Consider the following 15,376-nt stretch of genomic DNA (forward strand, 5'->3'; position numbering starts at 1 on the left):
GTAATGTTTACCTGGAAGTAGATGAAGAATTGTTAGTAATTATTCCTCAGCTGATCCCATCTCTGGTCGTCAATTAATATGATGATAGGATGTCTACATAACAACCGTAATGTTTACCTGGAAGTAGATCAAGAATTGTTGGTAATTATTCCATCTCTGGTCGTCAATTTTTCGGTGGGATTTAATGATACGTTGATATTCTTAAAATACAACTTTAATTTCTCTTGTGATTACATAGCTCTATGACAGCCAACTCTCAAGTGTGTGTGGAACATCCTAAACAATCTGACAAAACCAAAACATTGCTAAACAACAAAAGAGCATTGCTCTCAAAAGACTCAACTCCTACTACAGTACAAAACTATAAAGAATCACATCCTATCTTTGAGGTAACTAATTAATGCTTGAATCCTAATATCAAAATAAATCATTTCACTTATATACAAAGCATAACATGTTTTATTCATGCAATATGATGCAATGTTGCGCAATATATGTAACACTTGAAATAATACAGTACATTATTACAATAACACCTACAAACAAGTATTCCAAGTCCCTAGTATCAAGCACATGAAATTCCTACAAACAAGCATTCAAAGTCCCTAGAGTCAAGCATTCCGTGTCCCTAGTATCAAGCATATGAAATCCCTATAAACAAGCATTCCAAGTCCCTAGAGTCAAGCATTCAGAGTCCCTAGTTTCAAGCATATGAAATCCCTACAAACAAGTATTCCAAGTCCCTAGAGTCAAGCATATGAAATTCCTACAAACAAGCATTCAAAGTCACTAGAGTCAAGCATTCCGAGTCCCTAGTATCAAGCATATGAAATCTCTACAAACAAGCATTCAAAGTCCCTAGAGTCAAGCATTCCAAGTCCTTAGTATGAAGCATATGTAATCCCTATAAACAAGCATTCCAAGTCCCTAGCATCAAGCATTCCACGTCCCTAGTATCAAGCATATGAAATCCCTATAAACAAGCATTTCATGTCCCTAGAGTCAAGCATTCAGAGTCCCTAGTATCAAGCATATGAAATCCCTACCAACAAGCATTCAAAGTCCCTAGAGTCAAGCATTCAGAGTCCCTAGTTTTAAGCATATGAAATCCCTACAAACGATTATTCCAAGTCCCTAGAGTCAAGCATTCCAAGTCCCTAGTATCAAGCATATGAAATTCCTACAAACAAGCATTCAAAGTGCCTAGAGTCAAGCATTCCAAGTCCCTAGTATCAAGCATATGAAATCCCTATAATCAAGCATTCCAAGTCCGTAGAGTTAAGCATTCCGAGTCCCTAGTATCAAGCATATGAAATCCCTACAAACAAGCATCCAAAGTCCCTAGAGTCAAGCATTCCAAGTCCTTAGTATGAAGCATATGTAATCCCTATAAACAAGCATTCCAAGTCCCTAGCATCAAGCATTCAGAGTCCCTAGTATCAAGCATATGAAATCCCTATAAACAAGCATTCCAAGTCCCTAGCATCAAGCATTCAGAGTCCCTAGTATCGAGCATATGAAATCCCTATAAACAAGCATTCCAAGTCCCTAGAGTCAAGCATTCAGAGTCCCTAGTATCAAGCATATGAAATCCCTACAAACAAGCATTCAAAGTCCCTAGAATCAAGCATACCAAGTCAATAGAATTAAGCATTCAAAGTCCCTAGAGTTGAGCATTCCAAGTCCCTGGTATCAAGCATTTTAAATCATTACAAACAAGTATTTCAAGTCTCTAGAATCCAGCATTCTAAGTCCCTGAAGTGAATCAATGCAAGTCCCTGAAATCAAGGACGAGTGAAATCTCGGGATCTATGAAACTCTGCCAACACCCGAGTAACAAATATCGCATCGAGAAATCGATATCAACTTCATAATCTGTCTTATTTATTGTTAATTTGTGACGCCGAGTGAGAGAAATGTCAATAGTATCGGCTCCTGTCGAATTTTATGAATTCATTTGAGCAACTTCCACCGACTGGAAATTGAAATTTTCATCCTATGGAGTTGCCACGAGTCGATATTTGAGCTTTCATGGCAGGCCAAAGCCAGTGGGTAAACTCTTCATTATTTCATTTTCCCATACTAAATGTTATGCATGTATAAGAATGTTGGTAAAAATACACACACACACATATATTTACATACATACATATATATATATATATATATATATATATATATATATATATATATATATATATATATATATATATAAAGTTACTGTTTTGTAGGTTTTCAAGGTAGCAAGTGGTGTACCTACAGCAGAAATGTCAGATAATGGAATCATTACTAATTTATACATCTATTCTCCTTTACATTTTTATCTTTTCAACAAGTATCTCATTTTAGATTCTAACGCTTTCTATAATAACACGACTCCAGGAAAAGATATATATATATATATATATATATATATATATATATATATATATATATGTATATATATATATATATACATAAATATATATATATATATATATATATATATATATATATATATAGATAGATAGATAGATAGATATAAACACGATTTTTATGGTGGCTTGACTAAAACGCCCCTGCTGGGTGATCTGCTGGACTAGGGTTCGAGACCCGCTCAAGCTCGACGATAGTTTCTTGTAGTGTCTGCGACTTCACTATCCTTTTGAGATAAGGATGGGAATTTAGGGGAACTTATAGATATACCTGCTGAGTTAACAGCAGCTATTGCTTGGCCTTCCCTGGTCCTAGCTTGGGTGAAGGGGGTTTTTGGGCACTGATCGTATGTTTATATGGTCAGTCTCTAAGTCAGTGTCCTGCTGGCTAACTAAGACATTGACACTGTTCCTTGCTTCTACCATTCGTGGGAGTCCTTTAAACTTTGAAGGTCTCTCTCTCTCTCTCTCTCTCTCTCTCTCTCTCTCTCTCTCCGATTGACTGGAAAGGGGTAGTCGACTCATTAGCTATGGTAAGCAGCTTTTCTACAAGGACACTCCAAAATCAAACCATTGTTCTCTAGTCTTGGGTATTGAAATAGCCTCTGTGCTATGATTGAGGGTACAGTCGGGCACACTATACTGTTTCCTTATTTTCTTTCCTCTCTGGCTATTTTCCCTGTTGGAGCCTTTATTAGGCTTATATTATCCTGCTTCTCCTGCTAGGATTATAGCTTAGTTAGTAATAATAATAATAATAATAATAATAATGATAATAAAAGGTAATTAATGTTGACAAACAATGGGACAGGAGATCTATTATGGTTTGAAGCTTTCGTAACAGAATGGTTTGGTTTACTGATTGGTATGAAAATAAATGAAATGTTAAGGCTTTCTGGAATTTGCAAGGTTTTGAATCCATAAGAAAGAAGTCTATAGATAGATAAGGCATTCGGTAATGAAGGGGAGAAGATAATCGTTTTAACATAATACTTTTGAATCCATGGAGAGAGAGAGAGAGAGAGAGAGAGAGAGAGAGAGAGAGAGAGAGAGAGAGAGAGAGAGAGAGAGAAATAGGTAACTATTATGGTCAAAGTTGAATAAAGTACGAGATCAAAAGACTAAGAGGAAGGGCAGTCGAGGCGCTTCAAAGGTCCACCTGAAATGGCCCCCTCCATCAGCAGTGATCTTAATTAAGACCTAACGAAATGCTTCGTATATCTCTGCAAACCCGTGTTTTTTTCCGTTTTATGTGTATACGGGTTTAGATCCATGATTATAATGTGTGCCAGGGGTGTATAGATGAGAAATTTACTATAATGTAGAACAAACGGTTTTGGTGATTCTGAATTTGATTTAGTTCATTATTTTAATGGCTTTTCCATAGGGTTGTAATATCATTAACACTTCAAAACGAAAGCTGTTTTTGAAGTTTGACCTTTATACACTCCCCCCTTTATAAAAAGCAATATTGGTAATTAATCTGATTATTTTTTTTTAATGCAAGAAGTTAATGCTCGAGACGTGAAAGTTCTCTCTGTCATCAGGCGATGCGTAAAACTCCAAATTGATTTATCCGTAGAGAGGTGAAACTCAAAACTCTTGTTCAGCGATTTCTTCACTCTAAGAATGTTCATGTTGCGTTTCCTTTCTAGCCCAGCGGCATAGTAAGAAATATGAAACCAATTGTTCAAATTGTTCTAAAAGCACCAAAATTGGCACACATGTGGATTAATACATTCTGAACAATTTTGGATATGGAGGCATTCAAGATTCTCCCCGTAGCACATTTGGCGGCCATTTTTCAAAATGGCCGCTATTTACCGTTAGCGTCATTGAATATGTACCATAATTTGTCTTTTTGTGGATGCTAAAGGTGATAAGTGTGCTAGAGGTGATAAGTATTGTACAATTACACATACTTCTGTGCTTACCAAATAATTTGGCTACCATTTCACAAGAAAATGAATTTTACTTTGCAGCGGCAGCGTTGGTGGCAGTGACGGCGGCTGCAGTAATAGTATAGTGTTGATAGTCATGGTGCTTGTAGTAGTAACTTGTGGTAACATGGTGGTGTTTTGTGTCTTTGCAGGTGAGGCAGCAGCAGCACCACCTGACATCAGAGACGCGTTGTTCCAGACTGCAGCCATGGCAAAGAAGTTCCAACTGGTCGATACTTTTGAGCAACGTACTCCCACAACACCTCCTGAGACAAACTGGAAGCTGTGTCTTGTATGTCAAGAGGAGACAACAGAGTCACTTGTCTGCCCAGTACTGTCTAAACGCCGAGACCCTGGGAGTGGATACACGACAATGGCTGCAAACTTGGTCAAATTTGATGAACTCGGAGAACTGCCAAGAACTGTTCAGTTACAGAGACTAGATGAAGGACAAGGTGTTGAGGCGACAATGGTTGCCCACCAGGCCAAGTGGCATAAAACATGTATGCTCATATACAATAACACAATGCTACGAAGAGCAGAGAAGAGACGCATCGCAAGCAGCTCAGCATTTGATAGTACTGACAATGTCCAGGCCAAGCGCGCCAGAACACACTCTTCAGAAGCCACTACCAGCGGCACCTCCTGCTTTTTCTGTGGAAAGTCTGGCACAGAGACCCTACATGAAGTAACAACCTTCCAGGTGGACACACGCGTACGGAAGTGTGCAGCGCAAGTTGGGGACAATGAACTCATAGCCAGGCTCAGCATGGGTGATATGGTGGCTCTGGAGGCCAAGTACCATTCCAAGTGTTTGTTGGCTCTTTACTATCGTGCAAAGACCACTGTAGAAGCCGAGCAGAAAACTGACCATGAAGGTGTAATGTCAAGAATCGTACTGGCTGAACTGGTCCTGTATATCGAGGAAACCCACCTAGAAGAGGGCACCACCCCAGTCTTCAGACTCGCAGAACTTGTAAAGCTATACACAACAAGAATGGAACAGCTCGGGGTTGTTTTGTGCCAGAAAGTTAATAGCACAAGGCTGAAAGAGCGCCTGTTAGCCCAGATACCAGGCCTGAGATCCCACAGCAAAGGCCGAGATGTTTTACTAGCGTTTGATGAAGACATTGGTGAAGCGCTAGGCAAAGCCTGCGAGCAAGACTGTGACACTGAGGCAGTTCACCTTGCGCGTGCTGCACAGATAGTTCGTCGATATATGTTTGAAGACACTTACCAATTCCGTGGATCATTCCCGGGCGGCTGTCAGGAGGACTCTGTGCCAAACGTACTAGTTGCAATGGTAAATATGGTGCTGGATGGCCCCACCATCAAGAATCAAAGCCATTCCTCTTCAACACAAGCAGCTCTTTCCATTGCGCAGCTTCTCAAGTTCAACAGTGTCAAGCAAAGTCGGAAGCAGGGAGCAACCAAGACACAGGAGCCTCCAGCTGTCAGACACAGTACGTCTCAAGAAACTCCTCTTCCAACCTATGTTGGGCTGATGCTGTATGCTGAAACACGCAAGAGAGGACTTGTGGACAAGCTCTTCTCTCTGGGCCTAAGCATCTCATATGACAGAGTCCTACGTCTTTCTGCCCAGATGGGAAACAGCGTGTGTCAGCTGTACCGCATAGAGGAAGTGGTCTGCCCGCCTACCCTGCGTAGCAATGTGTTCACAACTGCGGCTGTGGACAACATTGACCACAACCCAAGTGCCACCACAGCCAAGAATTCATTCCATGGAACAGGAATCTCGCTTTTTCAACACCCAACGTGTGCAGATGAGGGAGTGTATCGTAGCATTGCTCTCACTGGGCGTGATACTGGATCAAAGACGGTTGAGCCTCTACCAGAATATTACACGGATGTACGTCCTGTTGCTTCTTCTGTCAAAGGGCAAATGATCCCAGCTACTTCTGTGACCTCTCTTAGACGCCACAACTGTGAGCAGCACATAGAAGATGAGTATATGTGGCTGGAGAACACGAGAAGTGTTCTCAAAGATGATGTTGAGGCCTGTGAAAACACATCATGGGCTGCATACCATGCAAGGCACCAAGATCCAAAGCAACCAGTCATCACACCAACGTCCCTGCTTCCCTTGTTCCAGGAGAGTGCTCACACTGTGGCAATGATCAGACACTCTATTGATGTAGTCAGGAGTGCAGTTAAACATCTCAACCCAGGCCAAACTCCAGTTCTGACTTGCGACCAGCCACTATTCACTCTAGCAAAACAGATCCAGTGGAAGTGGCCAAACACATATGGAGAAGACCAACTGGTGGTGATGTTTGGGGGGTTGCATATTGAGATGACGGCACTGAAGACCCTGGGTGACTGGTTGCAGGGAAGTGGGTGGACCCAAGCACTGGTACAAGCAGAGATCACAACTGAAGGAATAGCAGACTCATTTCTTCGAGCAGCTCACGTCACACGCACCAGAAGAGCACACCAAGTCACAGCGGCTGCGTTGTATAATCTCCAACGGCGTGCCTATGACAAGTACAGCACCACCAATACAGAAGATGATGAGCACCCTGAAAGCTTCGAAGACTGGTGCAGTCAGAGAGAACAGAGTTATCCGCAGTTTCAGTACTGGTCAACAGTCTTGGCACTGGAGCTGTCCACTCTGATCTATGTGCGATCTCTGAGAGAAGCCAATTTTAGCATGTGCGTGGATGCTCTGACAGAACTGGCTCCGTGGTTCTTCGCACTAGACCACACGAACTATGCCCGATGGATACCAGTGCATCTACGGGACATGGCAGAACTGGCAAACAAACATCCAGACGTCTTCACAGAGTTTAGCAAGGGACACTTCACAGTCCAGAAGACCAAGAGGATCTTTTCAGCAATCCCTCTTGACCAAGGACATGAGCAGAACAACGCGTATGTCAAGGGTGATGGAGGAGCCATCGGCCTCACAGACAATCCAACTGCACTGAGGCGCTGGATGGTTGCCGGACCGGAGGTTGCTAGAGTGATTGTGGAATTTGACGACTTCAATCTGCATCCACACGATCAAGAGGAGACACGTCACCACGAAGAGACACCAAGTGTGCAGAACACTTTTGCCAGAGATGTGCGCTCACTCGTGGCCGTCATTGAAGAGCTGGGCAACCCTTTCGAGGAGGACAGTCAGGACTTGCTGGTGCTCGACACAAAGGAGATCGCAGACCCTGCAGTCATAGAAACAGTCCGTAATGCCAAGCAGATTGGCCAAGACCAGTTTGAAGCATTCTCAAAGGAATGCATCGTGGACAGAACCAAGTCCATTGAGGTGGCAATCCACCGGAACAAGCTACCACTGTTTGCGACCAAGAGAGGACCCAATATACCCAAAGGAAAAGAACAGGTCAAATCTCTGAAGAATGATGTTGCGCTCTTCGCACGATTATATATCGGCTGCCAGACCCGTGATGGGAATCTAGAAGAGTTCTTCAGGCATGAAAATCAGCAATGCCCTCCAGCTTTATCTGACGGAGGGAGACTGTACCTAGGGAGCAAGAGTGACTTGCTGGTGTGCCTTGAAGGCCATGCTGAGCCTCAGTTTGAAGCTCCTACTGTCACTGCTGTTGTCCTCGATGGAGCAGTAATCGTACAGATGTTGAAGCCGGGTACTGCCAACACGTTCGAGGAATATGCACAGCAAGTGTTCATCCCATACGTTGTACAACGTTTCCAACATGTATCACGTCTTGACCTTGTGTGCGACAGCTACAGAGCAGATTCCCTGAAGGCATCAACCAGAGAACAGCGTGGAAAGGGAGTACGTCGGCGTGTTGTCGACTCAGCAGTCATACCAGGAAATTGGCAAAGTTTCCTGCGAGTTGATAGCAACAAAGTGGAGCTCTTCAGCTACCTCTCCACCATGCTTGCAGAGTCCTTTCAAGAAGAAGGCAAGGAACTGGTCGTCACTGATGGGGAGCAGGTGATCTGTGTTCCACAGCAAGAGGATGTCAACTCACTCGCACCATGCAACCAAGAAGAGGCAGACACCCGCATGATGCTACATGTAGCACATGCTGCACAACATGGTCACCACCAGATACAGGTTCGAACAGTAGACAGTGACGTCGTGGTCCTAGCAGTGATGGTAGTCCAGAAACTACCAGCTGGAGACGAACTCTGGGTAGCCTTTGGGACAGGCAAGAACTACCGCTACATTGCAGCCCATGAAATAGCTTCCTCCCTTGGTCCAGAGAAGGCATGTGCTCTTCCAATGTTTCATGCCATCACAGGGTGTGATACTGTGTCAGCCTTCGTCGGACATGGGAAGAAATCTGCCTGGGCAACATGGAACACGCTGCCAGAACTCACTGATGCCCTGCTGAGTCTGGCAAATGCACCCACAAGCATCCAAGAGGATACAATGCATGTCATCGAGAGGTTTGTCATACTCCTGTATGACCGCACAAGCAAATGCAAGGACGTCAACAAGGCGAGAAAGCAGCTCTTTGCAAAGACGAACTCTGTTCAGAACATCCCGCCAACCTACGCTGCTCTGGAGCAGCATGTGAAGAGATATGCCCTTCAGGGTGGTCATGTCTGGGGCCAGGCATTGGTACCAACGCCCGTGCTCCCTCCACCAACAGACTGGGGCTGGCATCGGAGTGATGATGGGCTCTACACACCACTCTGGACCACACTCCCTGAGGCATCCAAGGCCTGCTATGAGCTGGTGTCTTGCGGATGCAAGAAAGGCTGCAAAAACCGCTGCAAGTGCAAGAACGCTTCACTGCAATGCACTGGTCTATGTTTCTGTGAAGGCGAATGCCAGTAGATTGGGACAGAAAACTTGCTAACCAACATTATGATCTGTAGACATTCATAATTCTGGTGACCAGATTTGAAAAGTTCGGAATCATAATTAACATAGTGTGGCAAAATCTACGTTATTGTATTACATGTATGTACTGCAGGATTACACAAGTACTGTGCCTAGAGACTGGGCTTTTGGTCGACTATATAACTACAATCTGACCATACTGTAAACTTCCCGTACTCTGTGTATTATTTTGACTAGCAATTTTGCCAGCAATTTGAAATAAAAAAGCAACTTGAGCAATTAAAGTGTGTTCCTGAAATCAGGTACTGGTTATTAGAGGTATTATGTCATTGAGTATTGAAATCTTCATCAAATGTCCACTTTTTCCACAAAATGGCGGCCAGTTTGGGGGCCATTTTTGAGAAGATTTATCTAAATATCTGTTAAACATTTATTGATGTTAATTCTGATGTAAAAAAAGGGAATTTTGGCCCATCTAGCACCAAACTAACGACACATAATGAAGTCTATGTAATGACGCTAATGTTAAATGGCGGCCATTTTGAACAATGGCCGCCATATCTTCCTAAGGGCTAATCTTGAATGCCTCCATATCCAAAAATGTTTAGAATATATTAATCTACATGTGTGCCAATTTTGGTGCTTTTAGACCAATTTGAACAATTGGTCTGCTATGCCGCTGTACTATTCGTAAATTTCATGAAAGATCCTTGGTTAACTGGTTAGAAGTCAAATAGCTTCACAGATTTAGACGACAAATAAGACTCTAGTTATGCCTCGATTATTATTATTATTATTATTATTATTATCATTTATTATTATTATTATTATTATTATTATTATTATTATTATTTGCTAAGCTACAATCCTACTTGGAAAAGCAGGATGCTATAAGCCCAAGGGCTTCAACAGGGAAAATAGCGCAGTAGTGAAGGAAATAAGGAAAAACTACAAGAGAAGTTTAAGAAAAATGATAAAATTGAAATTGATCTTTTATATAATTATAAACTATAAAAACTTGGAAATAACAAGAGAAATAGAAATAAGAGAGAGTAGTGTGCCCAAGTGTATCCTCAACCAAGAGATCTCTAACCCAAGACAGGAGAAGACCATAGTGCTGAGGCTATGGCACTACCAAGACTAGAGAACAATGGTTTGATTTTGGGTATCCTTCTCCTAGAGGAGCTGCTTACCATAGCTAAAGAGTTTCTTCTTATCCTATCAAGAGGAAAGTAGTCACAGAGCAGTAGATAACCTCTTGAGAGAAGAAAGAAAACTGGTTTGGTAATTTCAGTGTTGTCAAGTGTATGAGGAAAGAAGAGAATGTGTAAAGAATAGGCCAAACTATTCTCTATATGCGTCGCTAAAGATGAAATGGGACGTAACCAGAGAGATGGATCTAATGTAGTACTGTCTTGCTAGTCCAGTGTTGCCAACTAAGCGCGAAATGCGCTAGTTCTAGTGCACTGGTATCATAAACAGCGCATAGATTTTGCATTTTATGTATAATGCGTTACCTAGTGAAAATTTAATTGTCTTAGTGCATTTTATATTGCATTTCTGATATATATATATATATATATATATATATATATATATATATATATATATATATATATATATACGTATGTGTGTATGTTAAGGCACAAACAATTCTTTTTTACGGTGGGGAAATCGAATATCCCAAGTTGAACTCGTTCTGGACTCACTCTCTCTCTCTCTCTCTCTCTCTCTCTCTCTCTCTCTCTCTCTCTCTCTCTCTCTCTCTCTCTCTCCCTCTCTCTCTCCACTGTAATAATTACAGTAGTTTTACAAAATATATCACTGTCGTTTATTTTTCATTACAAATTTGGATAAATTATATTCCTCAAGTCCGTAGTTAAAGTTTGAACTGTGGTTTAAACCTGTGTGGCAATTCTAAAATGCAATAAGTGTACCTGGATTGCACTGTATGTCAGCCGTATCATTTGCATAACAAATTCGTATCCAATAACACCTCTGTGACACCATAAACGTGGAATTTTTTAAGTCTTATTATTCTTCTTCTTCTTTCTATATCATCTTGACTGCATACAAGTTTTAAGAAGCAGACTTCTTACGCTGTCTACAAAACTGCAACCAAATATTTATCAGTATTGCTCGTAAAGTTCTCCATTGTATTCCTTCTTCTCTATTTTCAAGCAAATCTAATATATGACATAAATATATCCTAATTGAATGATTAAATTTTATACTCCTAAGTAAACAATAGGTATTCACCTTTCTGTATATTGCAATAAAGAGACAGATGTTGAAAGGGGGGGGGGGGGGGGGAAGAGTTTCTCTCATGCCCTTCCCCTCATCTGTACTGGGCATTCACTCATCCTTTCTCAAGGGATTCAAAACCATTCAAAATGACCTCTGTTACTTGAAGCACCTTGCACTATAATCTCAAACGCTTGACCAGGGACGTAGCTAGAGATTTTGGGTCTTGGATGCCTGAGTTAGTAAAGCGCCCGCCCCCCTCCGCTATTCCTTACCCTGGTTTGTGATAGATAAAAAGTGTCAAAAACACCACCTACTGTATATCCTGCTGGTTTACTGTAAGCAGGCGCTAAAGTCTCTTTGGATTCTGCGCCCTTCACTCTTCCCATAGCCCCATCGATGTACTCCAGCTTAGCAGTCCAACTTTATTATTATTATTATTATTATTATTATTATTATTACTTGCTAAGCTACAACCATAGTTGGAAAAGCAGGATGCTATAAGCCCAGGGCTCCAACAGGGAAAATAGTCCAGTGATGAAAAGAAACTAGGAAAAATAAAAATTTAAAAAGAGTAACAACATTAAAATAAATATCTCCTTTATAAACTATAAAAACTTTACCAAACCAAGAGGAAGAGAAACAAGACAGAACAGCTTGCCCGAGTGTACTCTAACCCAAGACAGTGGAAGACCATGGTACAGACAGAAGCTATGGCATTACCCAAGAATTGAGAACAGTGGTTTGATTTGGGATTGTCCTTCTCCTAGAAGAGCTGCTGACCATAGCTAACGAGTCTCTTCTACCCTTAACAAGAGGAATGTGGCCACTGAACAATTACAGGGCAGTAACCCCTTGGGTGAAGAATTGTTTGGTAATCTCAGTGTTGTCAGGTATATGAGGACAGAGGAGAATCTGTAAAGAATAGGCCAGACTATTCGGTGCATGTGTGTAGGCAAAGGGAAAATGAACCGTAACCAGAGAGAAGGAACCAATGTAGTACTGTCTGGCCAGTCAAAGGACCCCCATAACTCTCTAGCGGTAGGTTAGAAGTTGTCTTATATGCACTGCGTTCGAATTGATGGCCACATTTACCAAAGGAAAAGAAACAAGTGAATTTCTTTTGCTGAATGCACTTGGAATTTCCTCTCAAGAATTAAAAATGTCTGTTTAATGAAGCAACAAACGCATTGCAGAATCACATGGGCCCCAGAAAAAGCTCAATGTGAAAGACCTTCCCTTGTGCTCAGATGCTAACCCATGGAGGTATGCTGAGCACATGCCGATGACGACTGGAAAGATCGTCATCTCGGATAAGCTGGGCTCAGTTCCCTTGGAGGGTGGAATTCTGGCCCAGCAAGGCATCATATCCGGACTGTTATGTCCGGCTGAGGAAGGAACCAGCTTCAAAGGAGGAGACAGAGCCGAAGGAGGTCATAGTGATGGACCATGCTAAGGCTCAAGCTCTACTTTCATCCTCGATGAAAGAGAGGGGCTTCTCTAACTCAAAGGTAGCTGCATTGAATAGGAAGCTCCCTTCCTTTGTGTCCTCGCCTACTAGAGCCTTCCCCTTTTTACAGAAAGGGTTTCTGGCTGTACTAAAAGCAATCGAGGCCGGCAAGTCTTGCCCCTCCCTAGAGGAGTGTAAACCCTTGTCGCTGGCCCTGCCTATGGACCACAAAGACTGGAAGGACGTCCATCTTACGTTCTCAGTGGGAAAGTTGGAGGCTGATATTGCCGGACGTCAGTTCGGCAAGGACCTCCCTAAGCTGTCTGACTTTCTTTTGCGAAGTGAGTTCGATACAAAAGAAAGACTGACTGCCTCAATGTCTCTTCAGACTACTCTCGAGACGATGGCAAGTGACCCCAAGGTCCATGAAATGTTCATGGTAGTGGCCAAGCCTCATCTGGCCACAGTGACGAAGGACCTTTATGGCTTCGTCAAGGCAAGGAGAGCTTGTAGGGAGTTCGTGTTTACCTCGGCTACGGTGAGGCACGAGCTAAAGAAACTAATCTCCTCCAACATTTGGGGAAAAGACCTTTTTCCCTACCGACTTGGTCAAAGAAGTTGTTGATAAAGCCGCCTTGGAGAATAGAAACCTTCTCCAGAAGTGGGGCCTGGCTATCAAAAGAGAGTCTTCCCCGGATGAGGGTCCTCAACCAAAGAGGAAGACTATGAGGACTAGGCTACCGTCTCGGCCAGCCAAGCCTCTTAGACAGCAACAGCAACTGCAATTGCCATTGCCCCCAGTGCCCCAGATCATGGCACAAACCCCGACCACCTTTCAGTGGGTACCCCAGGCCGTGTCGACACAGTCCACGGCATTCACCCCAGCGTTCGAAGGGCAGTCTACTTCCTTTCGAGCAAAGCCTAGAGGAGCAGCCAGAGGCTCGTCTAGACGCCCCTCAAGGGGAAGGGGATTCAGGGGTGGTCGTGGTCAGGAAGGCAAGACCTCAGGACGGCAGTCCAAGTGAGGTGATACCGGTAGGAGGGAGACTTCTGAAATTTCGGGATCGGTGGACCTTCGATCCCTGGGCCCACAGCCTACTCAAGAATGGACTGGGCGGGAGCTGGTACAGCACTCCACCCCCGTGCCTTCGGTTTTTCCAACACTCCACCCCCATTATGGAGGAGTACGTTCAAGAACTGTTGGAGAAAAAGGGTGAAGCCCATCAATTTCTAAGGGAGGCTGTTTTGTGTTCCCAAGAAAGACTCGGAAAAGCTCAGAGTCATTCTGGACTTGTCGCCACTTAACAAGTTCATAGTGAATTGCAAATTCAAAATGCTAACACTGCAACACATAAGGACCTTACTGCCCAAGAGGGCATATTCCGTCTCTATAGACTTGTCAGACGCCTACTGGCACATTCCAATTAGCCATCGACTCTCCCCCTACCTAGGGTTCAGGCTACAACGAAGACTATACGCCTTCGGAGCCATGCCATTCGGGCTAAACATAGCCCCAAGGATTTTTACGAAGCTTGCGAGCGTAGCTCTCAAACAATTTCGCCTAAAGGGAATTCAGGTAGTAGCCTACCTGGACGACTGGTTGGTGTGGGCAGCATCCGAGACAGAATGCTTGCAAGCTTCCAGTCAAGTGATCCAGTTCCTAGAGTACCTAGGCTTCAAGATCAACAGAAAAAGTCTCGACTTTCTCCATCTCAAAAGTTCCAGTGGCTGGGAATCCACTGGGACCTTTTGTCACACCGTTTTTCCACCCCGGCGAAGAAAAGGAAGGAGATAGCGGGTTCTGTCAAGAGACTTCAAGATTCCGAAAGGATATCAAGACACGAGCAGGAGAGAGTACTGCGCTCTCTCCAGTTTGCTTCGGTGACAGACCCAGTGCTAAGAGCACAGCTAAAAGATGCAATCGGAGTTTGGAGAAGTTATGCATCAAACGCGTGAAGAGATCTGAGAAGACCAGCCGCTTCGGCTAAGTACTCTTCTCAGGCCTTGGTCCCAAGCCAGACATCTAAAGAAGTCAGGTTCTTCTTCAGCCACCTCCCCCGTCGGTGACGATTCACTCAGACGCCTCGAAGGAGGGATGGGGAGGTCACTCTCATCGGAAAAAAGTCCAGGGGACTTGGTCCAGGCTATTCAAGACCTTTCACATAAAACTTTCTAGAAGCTAGGGCAGTGCTCCTTACCTTAAAGAAAGTCTCCCCGCGTCATTCGATCCACATAAGGTGGTGATAGACAGCGAGGTAGTGGTGAGATACTTGAATCGACAAGGATTGAGGTCACCACCTCTCAACCAGGTGATGTTGGCCGTCTTCCGATTGGCGGAAAAGAAGAAGTGGTACCTGTCGGCAGTTCACCTTCAAGGAGTCCGCAATGTGACAGCGGACGCTCTATCCAGGTTCACACCGATAGAGTCGGAATGGTCCTTAGACGCAGGATCATTCTCCTTCATTCTGAATCAGTCCCAGAACTGCAGATAGACCTCTTTGCGACGAAAGACAACAAGAAGTTGCCCCTGTCTTGC

The sequence above is a fragment of the Palaemon carinicauda genome, chromosome 35 (assembly GCF_036898095.1).
Source record: "Palaemon carinicauda isolate YSFRI2023 chromosome 35, ASM3689809v2, whole genome shotgun sequence".
Taxonomy (NCBI): Eukaryota; Metazoa; Arthropoda; class Malacostraca; order Decapoda; family Palaemonidae; genus Palaemon; species Palaemon carinicauda.